Here is a 24,111-nt window from a genome sequence, read left to right as displayed (position 1 = left end):
AAAAAATTAGCATATTGTGATAAAGTTCATTATTTTCTGTAATGTACTGATAAACATTAGACTTTCATATATTTTAGATTCATTACAACACAACTGAAGTAGTTCAAGCCTTGTATTGTTTTAATATTGATGATTTTGGCATACAGCTCATGAAAAAAATATCTAAAAAAATTAGCATATTTCATCCGACCAATAAAAGAAAAGTGTTTTTAATACAAAAAAAGTCAACCTTCAAATAATTATGTTCAGTTATGCACTCAATACTTGGTCGGGAATCCTTTTGCAGAAATGACTGCTTCAATGCGGCGTGGCATGGAGGCAATCAGCCTGTGGCACTGCTGAGGTGTTATGGAGGCCCAGGATGCTTCGATAGCGGCCTTAAGCTCATCCAGAGTGTTGGGTCTTGCGTCTCTCAACTTTCTCTTCACAATTTCCCACAGATTCTCTATGGGGTTCAGGTCAGGAGAGTTGGCAGGCCAATTGAGCACAGTAATACCATGGTCAGTAAACCATTTACCAGTGGTTTTGGCACTGTGAGCAGGTGCCAGGTCGTGCTGAAAAATGAAATCTTCATCTCCATAAAGCTTTTCAGCAGATGGAAGCATGAAGTGCTCCAAAATCTCCTAATAGCTAGCTGCATTGACCCTGCCCTTGATAAAACACAGTGGACCAACACCAGCAGCTGACATGGCACCCCAGACCATCACTGACTGTGGGTACTTGACACTGGACTTCAGGCATTTTGGCATTTCCCTCTCCCCAGTCTTCCTCCAGACTCTGGCACCTTGATTTCCGAATGACATGCAAAATTTGCTTTCATCCGAAAAAAGTACTTTGGACCACTGAGCAACAGTCCAGTGCTGCTTCTCTGTAGCCCAGGTCAGGCGCTTCTGCCGCTGTTTCACCTGTAGCCCATTTCCTGCACACGCCTGTACACGGTGGCTCTGGATGTTTCTACTCCAGACTCAGTCCACTGCTTCCGCAGGTCCCCCAAGGTCTGGAATCGGTCCTTCTCCACAATCTTCCTCAGGGTCCGGTCACCTCTTCTCGTTGTGCTGCGTTTTCTGCCACACTTTTTCCTTCCCACAGACTTCCCACTGAGGTGCCTTGATACAGCACTCTGGGAACAGCCTATTCATTCAGAAATGTCTTTCTGTGTCTTACCCTCTTGCTTGAGGGTGTCAATGATGGCCTTCTGGACAGCAGTCAGGTCGGCAGTCTTACCCATGATTGCGGTTTTGAGTAATGAACCAGGCTGGGAGTTTTTAAAAGCCTCAGGAATCTTTTGCAGGTGTTTAGAGTTAATTAGTTGATTCAGATGATTAGGTTAATAAATCGTTTAGAGAACCTTTTCATGATATGCTAATTTTTTGAGATAGGAATTTTGGGTTTTCATGAGCTGTATGCCAAAATCATCAATATTAAAACAATACAAGGCTTGAACTACTTCAGTTGTGTGTAATGAATCTAAAATATATGAAAGTCTAATGTTTATCAGTACATTACAGAAAATAATGAACTTTATCACAATATGCTAATATTTTGAGAAGGACCTGTATATTCATATAACTACTGGGATAAAAGTTTATAGTTCTGATATAAACATTGATGCCTATGGTATCAAAATAGAGCAAGTCTTCTTTTGAAAGTAACTGGCGCGTCAAATAATGTTTGTGTCAATCGATTGCATTGTGTGTGTGTATGTACAGTATCTCACAGAAGTGAGTACACCCCTCACATTTTTGTAAATATTTTATAATATCTTTTCATGTGACAACACTGAAGAAATTACACTTTGCTACTATATAATTAAAGTAGTGAGTGTACAGCTTGTATAACAGTGTAAATTTGCTGTCCCCTCAAAATAACTCAACACACAGCCATTAATGTCTAAACTGCTGGCCACAAAAGTGAGTACACCCCTAAGTGAAAATGTCCAAATTGGGCCCAAAGTGTCAATATTTTGTGTGGCCACCATTATTTTCCAGCACTGCCTTAACCCTCTTGGGCATAGAGTCCACCAGAGCTTCACAGATTGCCACTGGAGTCTTCTTCCACTCCTCCATGATGACATCACAGAGCTGGTGGATGTTAGAGACCTTGCGCTCCTCCACCTTCCGTTTGAGGATGCCCCACAGATGCTCAATAGGGTTTAGGTCTGGAGACATGCTTGGCCAGTCCATCACCTTTACCCTCAGCTTCTTTAGAAAGGCAGTGGTCATCTTGGAGGTGTGTTTGGGGTTATCATGTTGGAATACTGCCCTGCGGCCCAGTCTCTGCTTCATTATGTCACAGTACATGTTGGCATTCATGGTTCCCTCAATGAACCGTAGCTCAGTGCCGGCAGCACTCATGCAGCCCCAGACCATGACACTCCCACCACCATGCTTGAATGTAGGCAAGACACACTTGTCTTTGCACTCCTCACCTGGTTGCCGCCACACACACTTGACACCATCTGAACCAAATAAGTTTATCTTGGTCTCATCAGACCACAGGACATGGTTCTAGTAATCCATGTCCTTAGTCTGCTTGTCTTCAGCAAACTGTTTGCGGGCTCTCTTGTGCATCATCCTTAGAAAAGGCTTCCTTCTGGGACGACAGTCATGCAGATCAATTTGATGCAGTGTGCGGCTTATGGTCTGAGCACTGACAGGATGACCTCCCACCCCCTCAACCTCTGCAGCAATGCTGGCAGCATTCATATGTCTATTTCCCAAACACAACCTCTGGATATGACTCTGAGCACGTGCACTCAACTTCTTTGGTCGACCATGGCGAGGCCTGTTCTGAGTGGAACCTGTCCTGTTAAACCGCTGTATGGTCTTGGCCACCGTGCAGCTCAGTTTCAGGGTCTTGGCAATCTTCTTATAGCCTACGCCATCTTTATGTAGAGCAACAATTCTTTTTTTTCAGATCCTAAGAGAGTTCTTAGCCATGAGGTGCCATGTTGAACTTCCAGTGACCAGTATGAGAAAGTGATAGCGATAACACCAAATGTAACACACCTGCTCCCCATTCACACCTGAGACCTTGTAACACTAACGAGTCACATGACACCGGTGAGAGAAAATGGCTAATTGGGCCCAATTTGGATATTTTCACTTAGGTGTGTGCTCACTTTTGTGGGCAGCAGTTTAGACATTAATGGCTGTGTGTTGAGTTATTTTGAGGGGACAGCAAATTTACACTGTTATACAAGCTGTACACTCACTACTTTACATTGTAGCAAAGTGTCATTTCTTCAGTGTTGAAGAAAAATGTGAGGGGTGTACTCACTTCTGTGAGATACTAATATATATATGTATATGTATATCTTAGTGCTGTCAAATGATTAATCACGATTAATCGCATCAAAAAGTTTGTTTACATATATATATATAGTATGTGTACTGTGTATATTTATTATGTATACATAAATACACACAGTTTATATATTCAAAATATTTACATGTTTATACATTTATATATTCATATTCTTATATTTTATATATAAGATATATATTCATTCTGATTCTGAATTCTGATTCTATAAATATATTTAAAATATAAACAACATTCTTTCGTAAATATATACAATACATGCATGTGTTTGTTTTTTATATACACAGTATACAAACAAATATTATGTAAACAAAAAACTTTTATTTTGGATGTGATTAATCGCGATTAATAATTGACAGCACTGATATATATATTAAAATGTTTAATAATTCATTCAAATTCATCTTCGGAACACAAATTAAGATATTCTTGATGAAATTTGACAGCCCTCTAACACTCCATATACAGCAAGGTCAGGGAGGTGCGGTCAGGGTAGGCAGGGCCTCACCAATGTTGACATTACATTTATTAATTCCAAGAGCTTTATTAATTCACCACAAACCACATTATTAATTGCATTTATTTTATTCCAAATATTAATTTTTGTAACAAAAATTCAGGAATACACATATAATATACTCATTTTGCCATTGTTTGCTCCTAAAAACCATTGTTTCATGCAGGAAATTCAAGGCCATGGCCATTGAGGCAGATGTTAGCAGTGCCTCTTTGGTCCATAGAACGTAGTTTACGTAGATTTGCGCATGCGCGGTCAGTTCTCACGCTGTCTTTAATTATCAACATTGAGGCAGAGACCGAGTTTGCTTCATGTCACGTGATCCACTCGCTCTCACTCAATCCGCGCTTCCCGATACTTTGCATCTAGCGGCGCCTAGCGTTGGCTGTCAACCTAGTTCGACGGCTGTGAACCGTTGGATATTATGGATATTTATTACTTAAAAAGATTTTCAACATTGTCCTATGAAGAAAAAAAAGCTTTTTTGAAATTGAGAAATACACCCAACAAAGAGGACTTTTACAGCAACATAGTGTTGGCCCAGATCCGGCCCACATCTGGCCCGTGTGAAATCCATGCAGGCCAGATGTGGGCCGGATCCGGGCCAACACTGCTTGCTGTCTTGACATCTTTGTCCAGTGGGATAGACGCATGGACTTCGTCTACAAATAAAAGTAAGCACCTCCTTTAAAACGTAAACTATTAATTTATTTATTATTTTTAAAACCCTTATATTGGCTTGTGTGTGTTGTCTGATGGTGGGCTATAGGCCTGCTGTGCGCTGACACCAAAATGTTCTCTCTTCCATACACTGGTGCGCCGTCACCTCTGCCACATTTGTACTGTATGTCTATCTGTGGGATTATGGTGCATTTCGTAAGGGTTAAAATGCTGTTTTGTAGTTCTCTTTTTTTTTATCCTGGTGCGCCGTCGCCAGATGCTCATTGGGTGTCGGTGTGTGCGCCTAGCGCAGTTTGTAGGAGCGAATAAGCTGTTTTTGTACTTTAAAGCTGACACAATGTTTTTTTCTGACTGTAGCCTATTCAAATCCTGGTGCGCCGTCACCAGACCAATAGTGTGTGTGTGGCTGTCTGTGCGCGTTTGCGCATTTTGAAGGAGTGACTAGGCTGCTTGTCGGTTCGCTGACACCGCGCCGCTTCCCTCTCTTACTGTGTCCCGCACAAAACATTTGTTTGTTGTAGAAGTCATCATAAGATAGATGTGTCCATTAATTTGATTATTAGATTTGATTGTGCATTAGCCTCACATATGACTGACTTTGCTGTATGCAGGCAGCGATGTGATGATGCCTGATATGAACTTGGGTTGCTACATTAACTGAATTAATATATGAACATATATGCCACATTGATAGGTCACAGCCTACCCATGACAAGATTTCACCGCACGTTACTGAGCAAGGTAACTGAAATTGTGTACTCCCCCAAAATGGCGGAAGACGGTAACTCGGGGAAAAGAATTGCTGAATAAATAGTTTTTTTCTTTTCTTTTCGCACAAAAAGTATTCTCGTAGCTTCACAAAAATGAAATTGAGCCACTCAGAAGATGAGTACTGCTTTTGTAGCCCATCAGAAGCCACTTATACATTGACTTTATACATGGAGAATACATTCTGCAACATTACTAAAGCACATTACATATGCATTCCTGCTGTGGAATGAGATCACAGAACAGATAAACCTGACACTAGGGCTGGGTATCGAGTTCGATACTTTTTAGGCACCGACCGAATTGCCTCGATACCACCGAGTATCGAAAAACGTCTTGTCGTTCGGTACCAAATTTCGATACCTAAGGGGTTAATCTCATCACCGTCAGTGAGCCAATAATCCTGCAGCACTAGGTGTGTTTGACTAGAAACGGCGACGTGCTGATTGATCAGTGTTTGACATCCGCGAGAGCGTTTCGAAAGCGCACGGAGCAGTCAGCTCTTTGTATCGCGCGGTTTGTTTACTACACAGACTGAAGCTCGCGTGACGCTCGCGGTGATTTCAGCGTCTGCCGCCTAACTAAATGAGGACATAAACACATGAACAACATCTCCAGAACTGCTGTGAGAGTCAATTAATGAGCATTTTACCGTTTGATTCGAGTAAAACTAACGTCATATCATATACACACAGAACTGTAAAGGTATTCCAGGCAACCCGTCAAAATAAAAGTTTGGTTTAAGCTGGAAGACACTGCTGCAGAAACATATTAATATTGTTCAACAGACAGTACATACTGCTACTACTAGGCTACTATTAAAATTATTAAAACTTTATTATAATTTTTTTTAGTAATGATCACACAACAGTTATTCCATTTTTTTATTTTAATAGTAAACCCCCTTTGTTTGCCAAAATAAATAAACTTTGATTTTCATTAATTTAAAGAAATTAAATTAATGTTTTATGTCATCATTTGAAAACTAGATACAGAACACAGAATTTCTGAGGAAAAATAAAACCTTTCATTAGGCTATTTTAAGAATAAATTTAAATAAAGTAAGTTGTTTTTATGCATTCAAATAATTAGACATACCCTACACCAGAATTTAATAACAATAAAACATATGGTGAAAGAAAATAAAACACTCACTTATGAAAGTGGATGAAGATTTTAAATTTCTTGAAGTCTTTAACAACCTAGAAATGATGATGTGTTTTAAAATGAACACGCACTAATGTAAACGTAGCCTAACAGATGTGTAAACTGAAAACAATTTGAACTTTATTAAAATTATTTATTTATTGTGTTGGATATATTTTGTTCCTTTGTGCAGTGGCTCAGGAGATGAGGCTTTGAGCCTGTATAAATATCAACATTAAAAAATAGTTTTTTGAGATAATGTAATCTTATTAAAACTGATTTCATAAAACTGGTATCGAAAAAAGTATCGTTCAGGAACCGGTATCGAACTCAAGGTATCGGTATCGGTATCGAAAATTTTTGAAGGATACCCAGCCCTACCTGACACACCCTTGTCTCTACGACAAACTGTCATATGTTCAGTTCACATGAATTCGTGAGGTAGGACATTTGGGCTTTGTTTTCCCTCTCATTTATATTTCTGTGAAACAGGAAGTCATGGCTGGATAATTTCATGTTCATAATCACCCTGGAGTGCTCAAGATTGTGAATATGAATGGGAATATACTTCAGAGATATTTTACTCATAAGAATTTCTAGGGGTGCCAATAACTGCGTCCAACGTGTATTTGAGAAAAACATTTATTTCATAATGATATTTCCCCCCCCCATTTTAAATTCTTATTATCCAATGAAAGGTTAGATTTTTGTGAATTTTTTAAATAAAAGATTAAAAGGATTAACAATGCAGATTAATTTTCACAGCCTTCTTTGATCATATTTACCAAGGGTGCAGAAGACGGTAACTCGGGGAGAAGAATTGTTGAATAAATAGTTTTTTTCTTTTCTTTTCGCACAAAAAGTATTCTCGTAGCTTCACAAAAATGAAATTGAGCCACTCAGAAGATGAGTACTGCTTTTGTAGCCCATCAGAAGCCACTTATACATTGACTTTATACATGGAGAATACATTCTGCAACATTACTAAAGCACATTACATATGCATTCCTGCTGTGGAATGAGATCACAGAACAGATAAACCTGACACACCCTTGTCTCTACGACAAACTGTCATATGTTCAGTTCACATGAATTCATGAGGTAGCCTGACTATGAAGTGATGGGAAAAAAAAAAATGTTTTCATTTCACTCTCTGTCGGTTGTTAGCCTGTTGTTAAGCGGCTCATGAGTGTTCCAGGGGGTTGCATACTGGTTTAATAAAAGGGGTTTAATAAGTAACGGTGATAGTGATGTTTCTCTTAGCAAACACAACTAATTATAGTTCTTTTAAAAATTGTTAAAGCCTAGAAGTAGGCTACTGCAACTTCTGCAAGCCTTTATTTGTATATATTACATTATGAGAGATTGCATCCAATCTGCCATGGTCATTTCCTGTAATCCTTTTTGATATCATGGTCATGTGCCAACGACCGACATATCTGATTATGTCAGCCTGCCTGCAGTGGGTGTAACATGCATTTGTGCCCTAAAAACCTGAACTTGTCAAAGACACCTCTTACTTATCTAAACTATGAACTGTAGCAATAAAAAGGCTGCATATCATGCCTCCAGAAAAGAGGGTGGGGATGAGTGTCTGTTGAGGCATGAGGCCATTGTAACGCTTGGAAATTACGGGAATTCCCACCTCCCAAAATCCACCTCCGCACCCCTTCTTTTCTGAAGCCAGCACAAACTAATTATCTGTGCTATCTTGATTCTATTCCCGTGCAACAGGCAGCTACTGGAGCAAAGCCTCATCCAGACTTGGAACAGTTCATCTTAATAAAACTAAGTTTATGTGCTGGTAAACAATGCCATCATCGACAATATATATGCAGGGTCAATTCAGATTAAGGTAATCTAAGCTATAACAGCCCATCATAAATGGAACTAGGTCAACTGTTGTTGATCTCTGACCAATGTTACAGCAGTTAAGGCTGGAATACCCTACACAACTTTACAAAGTCAGCAAGTGTATGACACCTAGGCCTGGTTTCATAGACAGGGCTTAGCCTAAACCAGGATTAGGCCATAGTTTAATTAGGACATTTAAGTAATTTTTATAAACATGCCTTAGAATAAAGCATTACTGGTGTGCATCTTAAGACAAAACAAAGGCACTGACATCTTTAAAATCAGTCAGTTCAAGTTTCTTTCAGTTGAAAACGTTGAGATTTACATTTTAGTCTAGGACTAGGTTTAAGCCTTGTCTGTGAAACCGGGGCCTAATGTTTTAAAATTAGTGCTGTCAAACGATTAACAGTGATTAATCGCATCCAAAATAAACGTTTTTGTTTACATAATATATGTGTGTGTACTGTGTATATTTATTATGTATATATAAATACACACATACATGTATATATTTGGAAAATCTTTACATTGTTATATTCATATAATTTATATTATATATAAATATATTTAATATATAAACAAAGCATATTTTTCTGAAATATACATGCATGTGTGTGTATTAATATATACATAATAAATATACACAGCACACACCCATATTATGTAAACAAAATCTTTTATTTTGGATGTGATTAATCGTTTGATAGCTCTATTTAAAATCTGTTCATATTTTAAAACATTAGGCGACTTTGTGAATGGTTACAGAGAAAAACTGGATATCGTGCACTACCAGACTTCAAAGTCATTCTGAACACAAACAAACTCACACAGAGCATGTGCCTCGTTACTAGAAGATGCATGACAACATACAGTCATGGCCAAAAATATCAGCACCCTTGGTAAATATGATCAAAGAAGGCTGGGAAAATGAATCTGCATTGTTAATCCTTTCAATCTTTTATTTAAAAAATTCACAAAAATCTAACCTTTCATTGGATAATCAGAATTTAAAATGGGAGGAAATATCATTATGAAATAAATGTTTTTCTCTAATACACATTGGCCACAATTAACGGCACCCTTTTATTCAATACTTTTTGAAACCTCCATTTGCCAGTTTAACAGCTCAAAATTTTGCCTGATGAGGTTAGAGAACACCTGACAAGAGATCAGAGACCATTCCTTTATCCAGAATCTCTCCAGATCCTTCAGATTCACAGCTCCATGATGGTGCTTCTTCTCTTCACCTCACTCATTTTCTACAGGGTTCAGGTCAAAGGACTGGAATGGCCAGCAGAAACTTGGTTTTGTGCTTAGTTTTGTGTTGTTTTTGAGGTTTGTGTTTGGATTATTGTCCGGTTGGAAGATCCAAACATGGCCCATTATAAGATTTCTAACAGAGTCAGTCACTTATTGATTTTTTATCTGTTGGTATTTGATAGAATCCATGATGCCATGTGTCTAAACAAGATGTCCAGGACCTCCAGCAGAAATATAGGCCCACAACATCAAAAATACAGCAGGATATTTCATTGTACACATGGGGTACTTTTTATCCCTGTGTTCACCAAACCCATCTTGAGTGTTTGCTGCTAAAAAGCTCATTTTTTTTGTTTCATCTGACCATAGAAGCCGGTCCCATTTGAAGTTCCAGTCGTGTCTGATAACTGAATATGCTGGAGTTTGTTTTTGGATGAGCTAGGAGAATTTTTCTTGAAACCCTCCCGAACAGCATGTGGTGATGTAGGTGCTGTTTGACAATTTTTTTTTAAGGTTTTCTGACCCCTCAACTATTTTCTGCAGTTTTCCAGCTATGGTCCTTGGAGAGTCTTTAGCCACTCAAACTCTCCTTCTCACCGTGCATTAGGACGATATAGACATGTTCACTTCCAGGCAGTTTCGTAACATTTTCTGTTGATTGGAAATTCTTAATTATTTCCCTGATGGTGGAAATGGGAATTTTCACTGCTCTAGCTCTTTTCTTAAAGCCACTTCACTAATTTGTGAAGCTCAATTATCTTTTGCTGCACATCAGAACTATATTATTTGTTTTTTTCTCATTGTGATGGATGATTAAGGGCATTTGGGCTTTGTTTTCCCTCTCATTTATATTTCTGTGAAACAGGAAGTCATGGCTGGATCATTTCATGTTCATAATCACCCTGGAGTGCTCAAAATTGTGAATATGAATGGGAATATACTTCAGAGATATTTTACTCATAAGAATTTCTAGGGGTGCCAATAATTGTGTCCAACATGTATTTGAGAAAAACATTTATTTCATAATGATATTTCCTCCCATTTTAAATTCTTATTATCCAATGAAAGGTTAGATTTTTGTGATTTTTTTAAATAAAAGATCAAAAGGATTAACAATGCAGATTAATTTCCACAGCCTTCTTTGATCATATTTACCAAGGGTGCTGATATTTTTGGCAATGTATACATGTGTTTTCTGAAATTGGCTCAAAGTATCAAACATAGCTGATATCAATGACTTAAATTCATAATCTGAAGCTAAAAAATCTGAGTCTGTGTCCATCATACACTACATGATTTTGAGTGAATTCGGTCAACTCTGACTTCCAAAAATCTGTAGACTGGCCGCAGTGGCGTAACTTTGCTTTGAAAAGTGGTGGGGACACCGCACAAAACGTTTTGCTATTTGTTTATTTAATAACCGAATTTACTTGGTGACTGATTTCAGAGTTGGAAATGCACTTAATTTCCACACATGCATCACATTCACAAATATGTCTATAAACATCCAAATAAGCAAAACGTAACATTCACAATGTGGAACAACTTGCTAAAAGGACAACTTGCTAAAAGTAGGTGTGATCAATGCACGCGCTGAACGAAGAATCAACATTACGTCAAGAGTCAAGACAAGCCCACAAAATGTTTCCTCATCCAATCAAATAATTTAACCAATCCTGAACTACGCAAAACCTTGTGTAAAACATGAATGAGAGTTCATTTGTGTTTGAAATAGTTAAACTACCTTTATTAATTAAATAAATTAAATTGTTTTGACGAATCTTTTTTTTATGACGTTTTTATAAGAGCTCTATTTTTTCCTCCCCCACCCCACATGTAAAGGCTAGTTAACGGTAAATGTTGCTACCTATAGCATAAATGTTAAAACATCAACAAAATGTCCAAAAGAAAGTGTGGAAGTGATATAAGAAGCTTTTTAGTGAAGCAGCCACGCACAGTAAAGGCCATTGCACACTGAGTCCGAATTTTTCGTCCGAAATTTTCGCACGTTGAAAAATAAATACGACCTCACGTTGTCAATCATGTTTGCACACTGCCTCCGAAATTGTCGTCCGTCAAAAAAAATCGGATCGGGTTCGATTTTTTGCGTTTTTCGCATCCGTATAAAGCATTTTGAGATGCTTTGAGAAGGTGTTTTGACCATTCAGAGCCACTGTACAAGCGAAAGCCAAAATCCAAAATGGTGTCAGACAAATTAATACACTTCGTCTTGCAGCACAGAGCACTTTATGACAAACAAATTGCGGAATACAAAGATACAGAATATAAAGAACTGCTGTTGCCTATTTTTTTATGCCTGGCGCGCACCTTTCCGATGCCGCAGTTCGGGGGGTGTGTGTGTGTGTGTGCGTGTGTGTGTGTGTTGGTGTATCCATACCTCAGACAGTCTCTGTTCAGGATAAATTGGTTCACGGAAATTGGTGGTCTTCTTTTTAATATGTGGATTCAGTATCGCTAGCAAAGTATCAAACTGAGGCACTGACATCCTGAAATAAACTTTGAATCTCTCGAGATAATCCCGCAGCTCTTTGATATGAAGGTGGAACTCTCCTTCCTCTCTGTGCAATCTAAGGATTGGATGGACCCAATATTTCCTTTTTCTTTTTCTTTTTTTAAAACGAGAGAGGCCAACAAAATCATCCTCACTGCTTGAAGACATTTTGTATAGTTTTGCGAATTCTTTCGCAACGGATTAATTAAAACGCATTGGACTCAGTGTGCAAGGTCTCTGTGCGTGATGAATTTTTAAGAATGCGAAAAAACGCATGCGAAAATTTCGGACTCAGTGTGCAGAGACCTTAAGACGAAAATACAGTATTAACATTGTAGACTACAAATAAATTTTAAAAGAGGTACAGGATCTGTAGACTAATTAATTATAGGGAAAGGAAACTACATATCCCATGACGCATATCGTGTATCTCGCGATAGTTTCACAAGGAGACTTAATATTCATCTTTGAGGATGTTGAAAAGCTTCTGACCGGCGGAAAAAATTGTTAAATGAATGAATTAGATTATGAAGAGTGACGATTTGTAGATGGTGCTTTTCCTTTAATACATACCTTACGCAATCTATTTTTCAGTTACTTTTTAAAAGTGGTGGGGACAATATCGAGCCTGGTAAAAAGTGGTGGGGACAATATCGAGCCTGGTAAAAAGTGGTGGGGACATGTCCCACCCGTCCCACCCGTAAATTACGCCTATGACTGGCCGTGAATTTTGGCAACTAGCACTGACTCATCCAGACTGTAAATTGGGGCAATAATTTGGGTTTATGTCATGTAGTGTATTCTAACCTTTACCTAGAGCCAAAACTTTAAAAACTGTTTTCATAAAATGAAATGAAGCTAAAATAAAAAATAAATATTAAATGTACAAATTGAACTTAAAAACTGTCAAATTAAATTTAGAACTGCTGCCTTGCAACCTGAAATAAGTACAAGTTAATGCACCAGAATTACTAAAAAATTCAATAAATGTAAATAATAAAAATTCAAAATATGAATAAATACTATAATAGTTTGTAAATAATAATAAAATAACAGTCTCTGACTGTGCTTTCCTTGAGGCCTCAATGAAAAGATGGCACACTAAAAAAAATGATATGAGCCCTAAACAAGCAGTGGCAAATAATACAGAAACAAGCCCTAAACAAGCTATAATACAGACACAGATACAGATTCAAGCTGACAATTTGTTAAAAATAAAAAAAGAAATCAATGAAATCCACAGATCACTGCAGGTACGTCTAAACACTTGGAAAGACACTTGTTGACACTACATCAGTGTTAGATATCATAAATGTACAGTCTAATGATCTTGATCATTTGTCTTCTGACAGACATTCTTGTTTGCTCAGGTGTCAACCCTGATTCAGTTTCAAAACACGTGAAACAGTATGTTCTGATTACTCACACCGATAGCATTTTATGCAAAAAAAATCGAATTCTTAGAATTGTGTCTTATACTGAGTATTGTCATAACTGATCAAAGGTCTATGATTATAGGCTTGTTAACAGCCAAGCAAAAGTCCCTTCTAAGCCCAGAACAGTAACCGAGTACTATTCGTCTCAAAGTCTTTCTCCATCGAGTTCTCATAAAAACAATGTGGCAAGTGAAGTGAAGCAGACGAGTTTTCCATCTATTCACATTTTCCAGGCTGGTGAATGAAAATGGATTGTATGAGTTTGAGCCTAAAGAGCCCAAACCCCAGGATCACTCGTGCAAGCTCAGGTTACAGAGCTGGTCAGCTCAGTCACAGCACTTTACTAGAGCAACATAAGATTTCCATTAGAAGCGGATTTCACCAAACTAGACTTGGGGGAGCCTGTACAGGCAGAAAAGGGGGGGACAGAAAAATGTCTCATTGGGCTTTTGGGAGAACGTGCCTTTTGCTGAAATATTTCCACACATACATGCAATTTTAAACACTGATCATCATTGGGATATTTAAAAACATCACCACATGTCTTTGTCTCTGTTTCAGTCAACACCTGCCTAAACACAGAGAAGATTCAAACTATAGCAATAAAATGGCATTACTATGTATCATGATAGTACCACCTACAAAGTAAATATTATACCACAGTATAGCCGTATATACACGAAATAACTGCTTTGTGAAACTCACAACTGGGAGCAGCAAGACAAACTGTTTTTTTTTCATTCATTTCCGACTGTAGTAATCCAACAACGCATTTATCAACTAACAAGTTACATCAAACTGTAGTCAATTCAGATAAACACAAGAGTTACACTACAAACTTAACATAAACACGTGCCAAGGGCAGGAGAAACAACTCACCGTTGCAGCAAGTCACACCAGAAATCCGCCTCACACCCGAAACAGAGTGAAACTTCATCATCGTGGTTTCAGAAATTGACTGTTAAGTTTGCAGAGTCCCGCAGCAACCGTAATAAAACAAAATTGCGTTTGAGCTGGTGGAGGGAAACCCAGTCAGTCAGTCATTCAGTCAGCAGCAGAGCCTGTTGTAGAGGTGTCACTGCACAGGAATGTCTGAGGAGGACTTTAGCTCAAGAGACTGACACATAAATACCACATTTATTATTATTATTTTTAATTCATTATTTGACAGAGACAATAGACAGTCAGAAAACCGCCCCAGAATTCAATTTAATTTGCTGTCCCTGGGCAGGAAAATACAAAACAAATTATGTGACAAAAACATATAATACCATGTACAGTAAAATCCCCCCAAAATTGAACAGATAAAAAATATAATCCCCCACATAGAAACTACAATCAAATTTCTACAAAATATCCCCTACAAACAATTATAAAAATTTTACAACTCTCCAAAGTTTCATTCAAAATACAGAAATACTCAATGGTCACACACCTGACTCATCTTTAACCATATTTTCAACTGTATCTTAAATTGTGCTAAGGTAGAACACTGTCTTATATTAATTGGTCAATTATTCCAGTTATTAACAGCCCTTTGAACGACCAAAATCAGTCCTTCTAAAATCACCCCTTGTCTTATATTTTCAGTACAAGAGAAAACTAATTCCTTCAAGGGTGAAGTGCAAGATTGTTAACAATTTTGTACATTAAACAACAACTATAAAACACAATAAAATTGTCAAAAGTAAAAAAAAATCATAAACTGTATTTATTAATAATCAAACAATGATGAGACCTGTAAGGTTTCTTGTCGAATACTTTTAGAGCATAAATATTTTAATATTTTAAAATATTTCACTTTCAGAAGTTGATACGATACCATGGTAATACTGCTTTTAGATGCACCATGGAATAAATTGGAATACCTTGGAGAACCAGCTACCTGATATGGTCATGCTCCTTATATTATATAAAATAGAAATATAACAAATTATGAAATTATAACAGTTATATTGGCCGAGCTGTTTTCCAAGAGTTCTGCTTGGTGTTGACTGACTGTCATTGATCCTTGCAGGTTACAACTCTAAGCCAGTAGGTGGCAACAAGCGACTGTATTAATCAATGAGTCATTGAATCATTGAATCAATTGATGCCACTACTATTTTGTTCAGAGACAAGCAGTGGTTGATCCTGTTTCGACTTTTGGGACTATCATGGGTGGAGCAATGTGTATCAGATAGCACGTAAAATATGAATATTTACTCAGCACATAGTTTCATCCTCAAATTTAATTAGCTAAGCAGTCTTCCGAGAGTTCTGATATGTGGTAGGGATCCTTTCTGGAGGTTACAACATTATGCCAGTAGTTGCCAAGAGACTGTATTTATGAGTGAGTCACTGAATCATTCATTCAATTCATTCAGTCACGCTATTATTTTGTTTGGAGACGGGCAACTTTTTGATTAAACATTGATCCTCTTTCAGATTTTGGGACTATAGACAAATTCCTACATGATGTGGTAGTCATGTTCATTAGATATCACTTCAAATATTAATATTTACACAGTTGTTTTCCAAAAGTTCTAATGTTCTGATAATATTACGCCAGTAGGTGGCGACAAGGGATTGTATTTATGAATGAGTCATTGAATCATTCATTCAACCGATTTATGCAAAACAGTTGATTCTGAGATTGATCCTGTTTCGACTTTCATTGGTGGAGCAAAAACAGACAAAACGACTGGCAACGTTGTGTCTAATTTGTAAATTACTCAATGCCAAGCCATCTGCGACACAATATCATGTTAATACCACATTGTTTGACAATTGAAATCTATATTATTTCTATTTTTATAGTACCATGGTCTACCATTCTTTAAAGCACTGTAAACTACAATTAGTAAAGTACCATTGCGCTCGTGGGAATGCTGCATGGAGAGTATCTGGTTTTGGCTACATCTGAAGGTTATCCTTTTGCAGAATTGATAACATTGTTTGATTTCCTGTTGTCCCAAACTAGATTAATTATGCCATTGCTTTACTGGATGAATAAGGTCACAGAGTGATGCCAGATGTTTTCATGTAGTAAACACATGTTCATGATTTTGTATTGTGCTAGTTGCATGTTTGTTATGCTTTGTTTATGCATGCAGTGGTAATCCACACCTAATACAGACCAAACAGAGGGGTTTGTATCCAGTTCCTTCCACCATGCACTACTCAATCTTTAAATAAATAACCCAAGGGAATATAAAATGGGCTATTAGGCAAATTATCATCTAGAAATATGCCAATGCATATTTACTTAGTGTTTGTATTCTTGGCAGAATAGCAATGATTTTTCCAATTCTTAGTCCACAAGGAGGGAACTCTTATGCCATCCAAAAAGAATGCGCAATTCTTCCACTCCCAGTCAATCTGTCAAATATAATCCTACAGCATGTGGATCTGTTGCTTTCCAGTTGCAATTCATTTACAAAACCACACAAGTAAGCCTTTGTATGTTGCGGTTCACTATGACAGTCTTTTATGATTCTGTTTTTGGCTTTCATGCAATCATTTCTGAACATTCATGTTTGCACGACTTGCGCTTGTTGCACAATTGCTGCAAACATAATTTTAGCTCAGGTCTATTAAACAAGGCTTCGTGCAATTGTAAAGATATAAGGCTGTCACAGGTTTGTACAAAAGTGTTTGCTATTCTGGTGGAACTTCATAATCTGTCACTCTGTGGGCTTTTTGTTTGGTCTTTCCATCTAAACACCTGCAAGTGAAGGTTTCCATGAAGTGAAGTCTCAACAATTAAAGATGGTGTTGATGGAAACCTCTTGATCTGTGTTACACTGCCTCCATCTACTGGATAATAACGTCAACTGATGGCTTCAATAATCAACAGATGCTGACAAAACGTTTTGAATATGCTCACTCACTGATTAAACACTTTTATGTAATCAAATTTTTAAAATAAGCATGTTTGTTTATGCACTTTCTAATTATTTGTTAATATCTGTAACATCTGTTATGTTCTTTTGTGCAAATGCTATGATGTATCATTAGTTGTATAATTTCTCTGATTGGTAGAATGTGATTTTTTATTTTTTTTTACTTTTTTAATAAATGCTTGACATATAACAGAAATCAGGGTTGGACAAAATTCAAACCAATGATAAATAATTCGAATAAAGTAAATGATTTATAAACAATATTCTGATATGTTTTCTCAAATAATTACAGATTAAGATTCAACTGCTGACAAAAAATGTTGACATCATCACATTTAAATCTATTACTTCATATACTGAGCTATAACCACACAAATAATAAACATTAGAAAATGTCAAAATTCCTTCATTTTTTAATACACTGTTCAAATTATTTTTCAAAACTGTAAAAAAAAAAAACAATATTATTGAAGAACGTTTTACAAGTACATACTTTTATACATCTTTTTAATTTCACTTTTATTGCAATGTGTTGAAATGTTCAAATTCATTACAGTCTTTAGTTTGCTACATATTTATGAATTTTCAAAGGCATTCTCAACTCAGTTCTGAATGGTGCACAATGATAGCAAACATGTGGCATATTTTGGCCAAACCCTATAAAATACCTGTTTGTTGTGCATATTTGCTTTTACATTTTACATTCCCTATCAGTCAGTCACGTTCGACGTAACGTCAGTGTGACTGACTAATGGGAACTCGCTCGAGAGCCCAATCATCTTCGAGTGTTAACAAAACAAGCCAATGACAGTTGGCGTGCGTGTTTCGCCACGCGCACCCCGCCCCGCAGTGCGGGTATAAAAGGAGAGCGCGTGCAAACGCACATCAGCTTTTCGCTTCGGAGCCGAGCCTTGCTGCGAATCTCCGAGAGTGTACAAGACAGCTTGACGAGTGTTGGTGTTACGGCGCGTCAGCGGAGGTTGCGATCCAGTGCTGCTGCTTCATCTCGGCGTGCTGCAGCTCTCATTCTGCGGTCGCGCTGCGACCTCTCCTGGGCGCTTCAACACTTTTTCTAAAAGAGAATTTCTTTCAAAAAAGAGCAAATTCTGAAAGAGCTCCACGAGCGACGGGCGTCTTTTTAAAGATGGCTTCCCGCTCGTGTGTTTCTGGATGTGGCCGTTTCCTGGCTTCATCTGATGGTCACGATCGCTGTGTCTCGTGCTTGGGCTTTCAGCACGCTGAGGCAGCGCTCGTGGATGACTCATGTTCTCTGTGTGGGAACATGACCATCGCGATGCTGCGCTCCAGATACCTCCTCGTCAAGCGGGGGGGTATCCCCCTTGCCATGCCCCGTTCTAGTTCCTCCGGTTCTCGGAGGGCTACTTCGGCTCATGGTCAGGGTGACTTGAGGATCACAGTGAGAGCTTCCCCGTCGAGTGCGTCTCCGCGGGCCTCTCACTCCTCTAGCGCATCGCACCGTCTGGGGTTTCCGGACGAGTTTGTGGAGTCCTCGGACAGGGCGGGGCCCAGCATCTCGTTCGGAGCTCCAGCAGATGACAGGATGTCGGTCACTGCATCGGGGGATGAGCTAGGTTCTGGAGATGATGATTCGGCTGCGCTGCCTCCATCAGGAAGAGTGGCGTTGACCGAGTCAGATCCAGAACTGACTGCTATGCTTTCCCGGGCCGCTGAGAGCATCGGGCTGCACTGGAGGCCTCCTCCTTCTCCCGAACGCTCAAGGCTGGACGATTGGTTCCTGGGGGCGCAGGCCGATCGCAGGCAACCGCCTCCGGTTCCATTCTTCCCGGAAGTGCATGAGGAGGTGACTAGGTCTTGGAGGGCACCTTTTTCTGCCCGAAACAGACCTAGTGCCTCCTCCGTCCTCACCACCCTCGACGGTGGGGCGGCCCAAGGGTATGTGGAGATCCCCCCAGTTGAGCGCGCCATTGCAATGCAGCTCTGCCCGCAGGGCGCTGCCGCCTGGAGGGGTAATCCACGCCTTCCGTCCAGGGCCTGTAAGTTCTCGTCCGCTCTGACGGCCAAGGCTTACAGTGCTGCTGGACAGGCCGCTTCCGCCCTGCACGCCATGGCCCTCCTGCAAGTCCACCAGGCCAAGGCGTTAAAGCAGTTGCACGAGGGTGGTGCTGACCCAGCCGGATTGCAGGAACTGCGCACAGCGACGGACCTTGCCCTACGGGCGACGAAAGTCACGGCGCGGGCCCTGGGTCAGACGATGTCCACGTTGGTGGTCCAGGAGCGCCACTTATGGCTGACCTTGGCGGATATGAGGGAGTCTGACAAACACCGTTTCTTAGACGCCCCGATCTCCCAGGCCGGCCTATTCGGCGAAGCGGTGGAGGGCTTTGCCCAACAGTTCTCCGCCGCACAGCAGCAGACAGAGGCGTTTCGACACATCCTGCCCCGGCGGTCCGCTGCTGTCTCCACCCCACCGCCGGCTGCAGCTCCTCCGTCTGCTCGTCGCCGAGGGCGCCCTCCTGCGGCCTCCACCTCCGCTCCAGCTCGGCCCCAGCAGCAGCCTTCACAACGGCCGCAGCGTGGAGCTGGCCGCAGGAAAGCGGCGCAGCCCGTCTCTGCCCCTGCCAAATCTGTGAAGCGCCAGGGCAAGCGGCGGCCCTGAGACGGGCGACCCGGAGTCTCTGGATCCTGCTCTTCAGGAGATGGTGACTGCACCACTCCTTCCCCCGGAGGAGGGCCGGGTGGAGAATCTTTTGTTCCCTTTTTATTCTGTTCCGCCACTGGCTCTCCAGCCAGTGGTACCCAAAACCTCAAAAAAAGAGCAGTTTCCTTTTTCTCCGGGTCCCAAGAGGGCGAGGATGGCAGTGCACGAGACCCCGTCTCCACACTCCCGTCCCCCTCTCCTTTCGCCTATGAGCAGCAGGGTCCGGTCCGAGGACGCGATGCCTTCTCCCGCGCCCCCTGCTCAGCCTTGGAGCCAGGTAAGTGTCGCACTGCACACTCAGACCCCACTTCGGAACGCACTGCCTTCCGAGGCGGGCCCCTGCGCTCCACTTCGCTGCCCCGCCGTGGGTACGTCCGTGGCTCCCTTGGTCCCGCTTGTACGGTTTCTGGGGGCCTGGCTAGCGCTCCCCAGGCTGTCTCGCTGGCTCATGAGAACCATCAGACTTGGCTACGCGATTCAGTTCGCCCGGCGTCCCCCCAAGTTCAGGGGCGTTCGGTTCACCTCTGTGTTGAGCAAGGATGCCCCTCTCTTGCGTGCGGAAGTCGCGGTCCTGCTGGCGAAGGACGCGATAGAGCCGGTCCCTCCAGCCGAGATGAAGTCGGGGTTTTACAGCCCGTACTTCATTGTACCCAAGAAAGGCGGTGGGTTACGACCAATCTTGGACCTGCGCGTCCTGAACCGGGCCCTTCACAAGCTCCCGTTCAGGATGTTGACGCAAAGACGCATTTTTCAATGCATCCGTCCGTTCGATTGGTTCGCAGCGATCGACCTGAAGGACGCGTACTTTCATGTCTCAATCCTGCCTCGACACAGACCGTTTCTCCGCTTTGCGTTCGAAGGACGAGCATATCAGTACAAAGTCCTCCCCTTCGGGCTATCCCTGTCGCCTCGTGTCTTCACCAAGGTCGTGGAGGCAGCCCTTGTTCCATTAAGGGAAGCAGGCATTCGCGTTCTCAACTACCTCGACGACTGGCTCATACTGGCCCAGTCTCGAGCACTGTTGTGCGATCACAGGGACACGGTGCTTGGCCACCTCAGCCGGATGGGGCTTCGGGTCAACTGGGAAAAGAGCAAACTCTCCCCTGTGCAGAGGATCTCTTTTCTCGGTATGGAGTTGGACTCGGTCAACCTCACAGCACGTCTCTCAGTAGAGCGTGCTCAGTCGATGCTGAACTGCCTGGAGTCTTTCCAGCGCAAGACAGCGGCTCCACTGAAACACTTTCAGAGGCTCCTGGGGCATATGGCATCCGCAGCCGCTGTCACGCCGCTCGGGTTGCTTCATATGAGACCGCTTCAGCATTGGCTTCACGACCGGGTCCCGAGATGGGCATGGCGACACGGCACTTACCGGGTCTCAGTTACCCCGTCCTGCCGTCAGACCTTCGGCCCGTGGTCGGATCTTGCTTTTCTTCGGGCAGGAGTTCCCCTAGTGCAAGTATCCAGGCACATTGTTGTCTCAACAGATGCCTCTGCCATGGGCTGGGGAGCCATGTGCAACGGGCGTGCAGCTGCAGGGCTCTGGACAGGGTCCCGGTTGCAGTGGCATGTCAATTGCCTCGAGTTGCTAGCAGTATGGCTTGCGCTGCGCCGCTTCAAAGGGCTGCTACACGACAAGCATGTACTGGTCCGTACGGACAACACTGCGACCGTTGCGTACATCAACCACCAGGGTGGTCTACGCTCCCGTCGCCTGTCGCAACTCGCTCGCCATCTTCTCCTTTGGAGTCAGAAGCATCTGAGGTCGCTTCGCGCCGTTCATATCCCTGGCGAGCTCAATCGTGCAGCCGACGAGCTCTCACGTCAGCCCGCCCTTCCGGGAGAATGGCGACTCCACCCCGAGGTAGTCCAGCTGATTTGGAGACACTTCGGGGACGCTCAGGTAGACCTGTTTGCCTCCCCGGACACGTCCCACTGCCAAATGTTTTACTCCCTGTCCGAGGGTACCCTCGGCACGGACGCGCTGGCACACAGCTGGCCTCGGGGCCTACGCAAATATGCGTTTCCCCCAGTGAGCCTTCTCGCGCAGACCCTGTGCAAAGTCAGGGAGGACGAGGAGCAGGTCCTCTTGGTGGCGCCGTACTGGCCCAGTCGGACTTGGTTCCCAGAACTCATGCTCCTCGCGACAGCCCCTCCTTGGCAAATTCCTCTGAGGAGGGATCTCCTTTCTCAGAGAGGGGGCACCCTCTGGCACCCGCGTCCAGACTTGTGGAATCTCCACGTATGGTCCTTGGACGGGACGCGGAGGTTCTAGGTGGGCTACCTCCATCGGTAGTAAACACAATCACTTCAGCTAGAGCCCCGTCTACAAGACACGCTTACAGGCTGAAGTGGAACCTGTTCGTCGATTGGTGTTCTTCCCGCCGGGAAGACCCCCGGGGATGCCCGATCGCGGTCGTGCTTTCTTTCCTGCAAGATGGGTTGGAGCGAAGGCTGTCTCCCTCCACCCTCAAAGTGTATGTCGCCGCTATTGCCGCACATCACGATGCAGTAGACGGTAAGTCTGTAGGGAAGCACGACTTGGTCGTCAGGTTCCTCAGAGGGGCGAGGAGGTTAAATCCTCCGCGCCCTCATCTGGTACCCTCTTGGGATCTCCCCTTGGTCCTGTTGGCCTTGAGGGAGGAGCCCTTTGAGCCTCTGCAGTTAGTAGAGCTTAAGTTTCTGTCGTTGAAGACAGCACTCCTCACTGCATTGGCCTCGGTCAAGAGGGTAGGGGACCTGCAGGCATTTTCGGTCGACGATTCGTGCCTAGAATTCGGGCCGGATGACTCTCACGTTGTCCTGAGACCCCGGCCTGGTTATGTGCCCAAAGTTCCCACCACACCCTTCAGGGATCAGGTGGTGAACTTGCAAGCGCTGCCCCGGGAGGAGGCAGACCCAGCCATTGCTCTGCTTTGTCCCGTCCGCGCTTTGTGCACTTACGTGGACCGCACGCAGAGCTTCAGGACCTCAGACCAGCTCTTCGTCTGCTTCGGGGGACAGCAGAAGGGGAAGGCTGTCTCCAAACAAAGACTTGCCCATTGGATAGTCGAGGCTATAGTCTTGGCCTATCAGGCCCGGCGCTTACCGTGCCCCCTCGGTGTGAGAGCACACTCTACAAGAGCCATTGCTTCCTCTTGGGCGTTGGCGCGGGGCGCCTCGATAGCAGACATTTGTAGAGCTGCCGGCTGGGCGGCACCTAACACGTTTGCGAGATTTTATAATCTCCGTGTAGAGCCCGTGTCCTCCCGTGTACTTGGCTCAGACGGCCAGTAGCACTGGGACACTGCTCGGTGTCAATCCCGCTTGCTGCGCCATTCCCCTCTACGGACCGGATACGTGCGCTTTGTTGCTTCTCAGTTCAGTTCCCCATGGCGAACCCTGTTGAAGTTCCTCCCGCACCCTCGGCAGTCAGGCGTGGCGGAACGCCAGACGCCAGGTCCAGCACTCGTGTGTTTGCCCAAGGTCAGCCCTTGTGCTGGGCTAGGTGCCCGTGTGTAGTGATTCCCCTTCGGGTGGTCCCACATGTGTATTCTTCCACGGTACGGTTCCCCTCACGGTGAGCCCGTGTCTTTCCCTGGCAGAGACCTTCTGCCGTCTCTGCTGTGTTGTTATCTCACCCCAGGCTGGCTGAGTCTACCTCAGAGACTTCCATATGTAGTACTGCCCTTGGTCAGTCCATATGTGTAATTGCCACGTGGTACCTCCTTACGCAGGATGTGGCTTCCGTAGCGTTCCCCTACTTGTGGTACGCTTTCCCAGTGTTATCCATACCCACTGTACGGAACAGCAGTGGCTGTCATCCCTGCCTAAGCCTTGTCCTATCTTCCACCCCAACTGGTGTGGGGGGACTTGCCGGCTTCCGCAGGGCACTGGAGGGGGTCAGCAATAGTGGCGTTTTCCAAGGGATCCCATTAGTCAGTCACACTGACGTTACGTCGAACGTGACTGACTGATAGGGAACGTCTCGGTTACGTATGTAACCCTCGTTCCCTGAAGGAGGGAACGGAGACGTAACGTCCCGTCGCCATAGTTGCTGTACCACCGCTGTA

General features: G+C 42.8%; 1 protein-coding gene across 2 annotated transcripts in view; it reads right to left on the bottom strand.

The window, feature by feature from the left end:
* The window catches only part of LOC306857802 (1-phosphatidylinositol 4,5-bisphosphate phosphodiesterase epsilon-1-like), an 88,666-nt gene extending 74,074 nt beyond the window's left edge, over positions 1–14,592 (bottom strand). For both annotated transcript variants that reach the window (XM_079397966.1, XM_079397967.1), the window contains exon 1: positions 14,378–14,592. The gene's annotated coding sequence lies outside the window, so the exon portion shown is untranslated. The remainder of the gene's footprint in view (positions 1–14,377) is intronic.
* Between the last annotated feature and the right edge of the window lie 9,519 nt (positions 14,593–24,111).

This window comes from Barbus barbus, assembly GCF_936440315.1.
Source record: "Barbus barbus genome assembly, chromosome: 38".
In the NCBI taxonomy this organism is placed as follows: domain Eukaryota; kingdom Metazoa; phylum Chordata; class Actinopteri; order Cypriniformes; family Cyprinidae; genus Barbus; species Barbus barbus.
This window is presented reverse-complemented; position numbering and strand designations above follow the sequence as displayed.